Genomic DNA, 8,310 nt, shown 5'->3' on the forward strand with positions numbered 1-8,310 from the left:
TTGAAGAGTGCACTGGACAACTGAGATGAAGAGAAATGGACTGTCCGGCTAGTCTTCAAGCCTGGCTCAGACTTTAAGTTAAAGGAGCTTGGTGTAATGATTATAATAAAAAACGTGGTTAAGGTTGTGATACAATAATGGTCATGCTTTAAACAAACAGCTTTCTCCCATGTTAATGTTAATGTGAGAAGTGTTAACACCAATCATAATTCCTACAGCTGCTAGAGGGCTTTGTCACCTGGACATCAACATACAGTATGTCATTTGATAATAATAGGCTGCAAACCACACCCATTAGATACTCTGAGTCAGTTACTGTGAAACTTCCTTGCAATGCTTTACTAAACACACACCCTGCATTACTAATTACTGTGACACAAAATGAACTGCTGTATTTCTTTCCTCCCAAAGTAACTGGAACTTATGACCCCCTCCTGAGCAGAGCCGAAAAATAGACCCAGGAATGAGCCTCCAAAGTCAGGGAGTACAGAGGAAGCAAAGCAGAACCGGCAGACATGGCTGCATGCTGAGTTCCTTGAATACAGCTTACAAACCTGAGACTGTAAATAAAGAGTGATATCAAGAGAGGAACCGAGAGGGGAAAGGAATATGACAGGTAGTCTGGTCTCCCACGGGTTCACTGCTCCTTTGGTCATGTATCACAGGCGTTCCCCTCCTCCCGTTCTACTTCTTTCCTATCAATACATCATCTCAAGAGTAAACAGAGCCACACGGTGCTGCCACAGACCGCTGCAGCAGCCCTCAGCAAACAGACAGACGTAGATGTGGCGCGTGGCAGTGTTTCTCATCAGTCATGGCAAGCATCCCACCATTCAGGGCAGAGAGGAGTGACTTTGTTGGGAAAGTGCTTGGAGTCGAGCCGTGGGAGGTCAAATGGCTGTCTAACATCTGTCAGTCATCCTCCAACGAGTCCAAACCTGACAGCACCTCGCTGCCTCCATTAGTCTGCCTCCCACATCACCTACAGGGGCTATGTTACATACCTGCCAACTTCCCCGCAGCCAAGATGCATCTTTATTTGCAAAGCGGCTCATATTGTCTTCTCCTTGCTCCCTGGAGTTCTTTTGAGCCATCACAGACACAATGTGTACGCTCCTAGTACAAAGCTGAAAAAATATGTTTTCAGGCCCTTTTCAGAATTTCACTATCTTCTGCTGAAGTTGGGCTATTGCACTGGGTTGTAACAGTTTGGGTTATTTCACACGAGAAAATTCAGTTTGTATTGTCTTTCTCTGGTCTTCACAGCTTTGCAGGTGGCCATTTTCAAAGGGTTACATAATTTGGACAGAGGTTACATAGTTCAAGTGTCCAGACTGTAGACTGATAGTGTAAATCCTTTTCTCTTCCTGTAGATGTGTTTAAACAGCATTCCAGAAAAGAAAGTTGGAGAATTTTATGGACAAAATCAAGTTACGTCAAAAAAAGTGCCCACTTAAATTTTCATGGGAGCTGTAGTGTTTTTTTGTATGCTCACAAAGTAAACTTTGTTCAGTCACGAAGGCTCTATCTTCTGCTAGAAAGTGCTGTAGTGGATGTTGAGTTGTCTGAATATAAGAAATACCTCAGGAACACGCTTCATTTTTTCAGAAAGACTGCATAGAGAAGGTAGTGGAGCAAAGGCTGGCTGATGTCTGACATCAACTCTCCATAAAATCTCATGTGAACTTGTTACCTCACAGTATCATGGGTTGGAGGTCTGTATTTAGATGTCAGCTAGAAAAACTCTTGTTTGACCTTCGTAAAGTGAATGGTTGCGGTTTCAATGACTTGAATTAACTCACATCCGTTTTTTTAAACCCAGATTTGACCAGACATCATACCCTGTCTGCACATTGTTTTGTAATGCATCACAATACTTAAACAAAAGATGCTCTGTCACCTCACTGGCTTGACACCACAGCTCTCCTCTGGTACTCACATGGAAAAAAACTGTTTTCACAGCAGAAGATGTCCCACATCATTTCTATGTGTGTGTGTGTGTGTGTGTGTGTGTGTGAGATGGGAGAGGGAGAGACACTGCTTATGGGTCTCCCTGCCATAGCAGGGTCATTACCAAGATGAATATAGTGATTATAAGGATGAATAAGGTGTGATTATGAAGATGAATAAGGCGATTAGGGCTCTTGTCACTGCTGCTAGGGCTGCTGTTCATTACAAGAGAGAAGATATCAGTTTGTAACATGCGTGAACCTATTACCTTTTCATCCAAATGGGATTTATATGTACATACTGTACCTATACAAGCAGACGCATGAGAATGATGCAGCAGTTTAAAACCAGGCCAGAGAAGATCATTTGTGTTCATTTGTGCTGTTAACTGACCTATGTATGCAGTTTATATCCACTGGATGTCTGCAGTGTAATCCTGCTTATGTGTTTGACCTGAAAGGATGTACCTGACTGTATTTGCTGTGCTGAGCTATAGCACTAGCTTGCAGTAGCTGACTAATGTTGCGTGCTGTGTCACTGAAGCCGCTGTGTGTCTAGGGGTTAAAGACACCTCCCTGGCACCTTCCATGTGATCCTCCCTTAGTAGGGGTCCAGATAGCTATAACCATGGCAACTACAGTGAACTTTTCCAATGTCCTCATGGCAACGGACGCTGTAGGGACTGAGGACGGAGGAGGAGAATGTTGGGGGGGGGTTGACGCACACAGTGGCTGCCTGGAAAGTTTGTGAGAATGCCGCCTACTGACAAATCAGAAACGGACTTGAATCTTTTTCTCTTTAACTCTCTCTTTTAAACGGCACCTCCTACTCAGTCAAGAGTCCTCCTGACCCCCTCACACCCCCTCCTCCCTACACCCTCCCCATCCCTATCATGCACCTCCCCCGTGTTTGTGTCTCATCAAAGCTTTGTCTCCATCTGCAGTGCTGTGGCAGCTGTGATCATGTTTGATCGCTGTCAGAGGGTTGTGTGTGTGGGCAGACCTGACCCGGATGTCTTTCTCTTCAGATGGATTTGTCCACTTCTTTTCCTACCTGCAAATATGTGCAATCTGATGACAGCCATTACGAATACACTGTTAGTGTTACAGTGTTATTTATGCATCCCTGCTGTAATTATCTGGCAAGCAAGAGGAGCTCCATGTGACAATGGCAGAACCAGCAACCTCACTGGAAAATAAAGTGGCACATTGCAAATGATTTCAGTCATTAGGGTTTTGGCATATCAATGCTTCTAATATTCTCTTTAATTAATCTGTAATCTGTGCTTGTGCATGAATGCAGCTTGTGTGCAGTTAAATAAAAAAGTAAAGTTTTCTTATTGTGAATTCATTCTCCGTGAACTTTTGTCCAGTCTTTATTTATTTTTATGTACAAGGCCAAAGTGCAGGAAATATTCTCCTTTGACAAAAGTTCAGGAATTAAGGCAGTTAATGCATGGGGGATGCATTTATCTTTGGTATGGACAGGGTAAATCTGTGATGCCTGACTGGATGTTCAGTAAACCTTCCACTGATTATACTGTGTTGGTTTAATGCTGACAGTCCTTTGAAACAAGTTATGACATTGTCAGTCGTCTCAGAAAGAGACAGCTCAACAACTGATACATTTAAGCAAGAAATTTTGGCTAAAGGATTATGTGCATCAGTCTCTCTGTTGTACTGACTTTGTAGTTCCTGGCTTTGTTATGCAGTCTCTTCGATCATATGGGCACTGAGACAGAGTACGGGGGCGGAGCAGCAAAATGAAGATTAAGTGAGAGTCAAGGAGGGAGAAATGGGCTGTAGTTACTTTAAAACTTGCAGAAAGTCTTCGCCAACAAGCCAGACTGTCTGCTCACTCGCAGAGAGATGGCAGGGGAGGAAATGAGGATTTTCTTTTCTTGTTCCTTTCTAATAACCAGAAGCCAGGGGCCGCACTTGTGGTATCAAAAACATTAGAAAAACCTCAGCTGCAGCATAGACTTCTTTTGACCAGCCAACGCTTAAACCTTGGAACGTGTCCACATTAAGCACAGCTCTGCCTCAGCTGGAGCTGGTCCAAACCCTTACACCTGTATGTGAACATCAGCCCAGGGAAAGCTTCTTTTTAAAAGGGATGAATAAAAAGCAACACAGCAATGTCACCAGCCAGGGTAGTCTCTTCTCCTTGTGGTTATGTGATTGTAACTGAAAATGGACTCAACACTGACCGCTCTGTCTCTCCAGATTCTGTGATAATGAAGTGCTTTATGGCAGCAAAGGACAGAAGGGGACACAGAGGGCATGAGGTTAGCCTGTAGCTCATTCCCAGTGCAGGGGGGGCACAGTAACCAGCAGTGACTGGGCCGATTGAGTAAGTCTGGAGAAACTCTTACCTCAAACTATGCATAAACACTTCACCTGACACCAGCAGAGGGGTCTGACAGGGTTTGGCAATAGCTCAATCCCAGCAGGGGATCTCAGATAACCTGCTCCCTCTTTTAAAGATGGCTGCTCCTCAAATTATTCGATTTATACTATTCAATCAGGCTGAACAGGCTATAGTTACAATCTGGATTTCAGTATAATTCTAAACCTTGTTCTCAGTGAGAGTTTAAAGTTCAGAAGGCTTTATTTTTCATTTGTTGTGTTAAATCATCTGAAGCCCTTTGAGGATGTAACTGTGATTAAGGGCTACAAAAATATGCTTGACTCTCTTTTTGTAATGTCAGGAAAAACAGTTTTTACACCTTGCCAGTTAATTCTTCACATCTTTAAATAATTAAATGTCAATAACGTACAAAACCTTTGCTCTCTTGCTTTTTTTAATAACAAAACTGTATCTCTCCCACTGTTTCCTCTCTTCTGAGATGTTTTTTTTTGTTCTTGTTGAAGCAGTTCGCCATTGAGGATGCTCACATTCCCTCCCACATCAGATGGATTTGTATACTACATATAGTACTAATCATCACAGCGTACTGTATTAGCACTCTGTACAAAAATATTAGCATTTCATACCAATGGGAAATCATGGAAATTGTCTGTTAAAATGCAACAATTGAAATATACAAACTAAAACTCACAAACAGTTATAAAAAAAATAGCATTATTAAGAATTTATTTATAATATTTCTTTGACTTTCAGGGTTTGAATGTTTTTCCATATTTGAGAGGCTCCTCCTCTTCCTGCAGGAAAATACCATTCATCATTTGCAGCAATTTTAAAAGTCTCACTCCATCTTATCTCCTGCCTCTTTATCCTGTTTTAGTCAGATAAATACGAAATTGCAAAATCAGGATAGTTTTCTTGTGACTATAAATATAAAGCACTTCAGCAATCCAGTTTACTGTGCTGAAATTGCAAGTATTGCTCGGTGAATACAGGTGTTCCTCTTTGAGTGAAAAACCCTCTAGTCAACAATGGTCCCCTTGCCAAAGCTCTTAATGACCAAACTGCTCTCTCTACGCCCTAACCCCACACTCACACTCACGTGGGGAGGTCTCTGAAATGAAAATGCCATTATAAAACATTTACCAGCCTGCTGAGTTTACATGTCTTACAAGAAAAGGATTGTTCGGAGTGGTTAAGTGTCACATAAATCTTTCAGCACGCTAATTGAAGTGGTTCCCCCAATAGGCCACTCTCCACAGTTGCTATTACAAATCGCGGATGGGACGACCAGCTGCAAACCAAATCTTACACCCACTTGATAATGTTGTTAAGACACACACATGGCGCTCTGTGGGCTGCTGCTGTTTCTAGTTTGCTCAGACAGCTCTGCTGGGAGCGTGCAATGTAGTCGTATGTAAACACAAGTCATCTTTCAGTGAAGTATGCTCTGAGAAGAGGCTCTCCCCTCCCCTTCTATCTCTTCTTCTTGAAATTCTTTAAAGCTCATTTAATTAGGCAAGTTGAAGAGGAGCATATTGTTATTTCCAGCAGCAGCCTGGGGAAGTAGTTACAGAAGGTAGTGGGGTTACACCTACAATGTGCACCAGCTCAAATCTGAAAGCTGGCATGCTCCACTTAGCTGCCAAGAATCTGCACCAAACCCTCCGAGGATTATGTGCCTTGAGCTTGTTGTTATAGTGCTAGTTAACAAAGATGACCTTCCAGCTGCTTGGAATAACCCCAATCCTGCCACCGAGTGAGAAACTTCATGTTATATATCAGAATCAGAATCAGCTTTACTAGCCAGGTGTGTGGGATTTGATTCAGGTACAGTGGCTCTCAATGTGTACGTACAATGATCTTCTGTAAGGCAACAAATAAACCAGATAATACTGAGAGAACAAAAAAGAAGTACAAGGAATGTAAAAAAAAAAGGAATGTGCATTGGGAAAATAAAAATAAACTTAGAATTATAGAAATATATACACAGTTTAGATGCAGTTTTTCAAAAACATATATGCAAAGGTATATTTACAAGATATTGCACTAAGGGGTTGTCATTCTGTTATACAGTCATGGGTTAAGTGTTCATCAGAGTGATGGCCCGGGCGAAGAAACTGTCCTTTTGTCTGGTTGTTTTGGTGTACAGTGACCTGTAACGCCGTCCAAAGGGGAGGAGTTCAAAGAGTTTGTGAGGGGCCTGCAGAAATCTTCTATGCCCTCCTTTTGACCCATGAGGTGTACAGGTCCTCCATGGAGGGCAGGCTCACACCAATGATCTTTTCAGCAGTCCTGACTGTCCTCTGAAGTCTGTACTTGTCCTGCTTGGTTGCTGAGACAAACCAAACAGTGATGGAGGTGCAGAGAACAGGCTCGATGATTCCTCTGTAGAACTGTATCAGCAGCTCCTGGGGCAGGTCAAACTTCCTGAGGTGGTGCAGGAAGTACATCCTCTGCTGTACCTTCTTGGTGATGGTGCCAATGTTGGACATCCACTTCAGGTCCTGGGAGATAGTGGAGCCCAGGAACTTGAAGGACTTTACTGCTGACACAGTGCTGCTGAGTATGGTGAGCGGGGGTAAGATGGGAGGGCTCCACTGTTCTGAGTGTCTTCAACTCCAGGTTGTTGCAACCACACCACAGGGCCAGCTGTTCAACCTCCTGTCTGTAGGCCTACTTGTCACCATCTTAGATGAGACCGATGACCATTGTGTCATCTGCAAACTTTAGGAGTTTAACAGACGGGTCCTCTGAACTACAATTGTTTGTGTAGAGGGAAAACAGCAGCGGAAAGAGCACACATCCCTGAGCATCACTCCCTCTCATTTGTCCTGTTTTTATGCATAAAACAATCTGAGCAGAAACATAAATTCACTAAAGGTGTGCCCAAGTGCAATGGAAACTTGAGTTTTCATTGAAAAGATGACGCATCAGGTCTGTATGGAGATCGTAGCCTTCCTCACATTAAAATAAGAAACAAATCTTGGGTTTTATTAGTGCTCTTTTAATTATGTCATGCTTTGGTGTCCTCTTTTCCCCCAAAGATTTAATGGCTTTATTTTTTAGTACCAGCAGCTGTTTATTTCAATGAACCAACTTCTAATATTTGCATAATAATAGGTTGTTTGTTTGTTTTGCACTACATTACGATGGAAATTTGACAGCTGAGATTGAGACATGTAAAACAAAGATGTTGAGTCTTTTAACAAACGGTAGTCGGGATGCCATCCTGCACATAGACACAAACACTGTACACGGGTGAGAGAGCAGATCGAGGACACTTTCACTTTTCTCCCAGTTGACACTCTCTGTGATGTCTGTGTGTGCTTCCTGTTTCTCTGCTGCATGTAGGCTGTTCACAAAGTTATAACCGAACCCTGCTGTCCCCATCATGCCTTGCTACATCCTTGGCAACACCTGGCACCCCACTAACCAACACCTGTTCATATAATTAGAAGATCAGTGGAGTGAGAAGAGATGAAGAACTTAATGCAATGTTAATCTGGTCCGATCTAATGGCCAAATATCTGCCTCCTCCCTGCAACAGCAGGTTGCTGTAATAGCCGCCTTATGGGCACCTCCCCTGCCACATAACCTCATCTAAGCCAAAACTCCACTGAGGGGCTGCAGATAGAGGACAGCTGACAGGAGAAAATGAGGAGAGAGGGAAGCCAGCATGCTTCTTCCTGGATGGACAGAGTAGCTGGAAGCCAAATGAACAAGCCTTAAGAGATGAGGTACCTATGCACAGCATTTAGAGTGGCTCTAGATTGCACCAGCTGTGCTGCTCTTGTTTACAAGCTGCCACCTGCCGCCAGAGAGGCCTTGGGCTCAGGTCTACTTTCTGAAGAGCATCTTCTGGTCTGTGTGACAGCCAAAAGCAGGCACCAGTGAAGGGGGGTACCATGACATGAACCAGCTTTGACCCTATCAGTGCTAACAGTTAAAGAAACTGCAAACTGTCCTAAGTGTTTTGTGAGTTAATAAAAA

The sequence above is a fragment of the Monopterus albus genome, unplaced genomic scaffold, assembly GCF_001952655.1.
Source record: "Monopterus albus unplaced genomic scaffold, M_albus_1.0 scaffold70.1, whole genome shotgun sequence".
Classification (NCBI taxonomy): domain Eukaryota; kingdom Metazoa; phylum Chordata; class Actinopteri; order Synbranchiformes; family Synbranchidae; genus Monopterus; species Monopterus albus.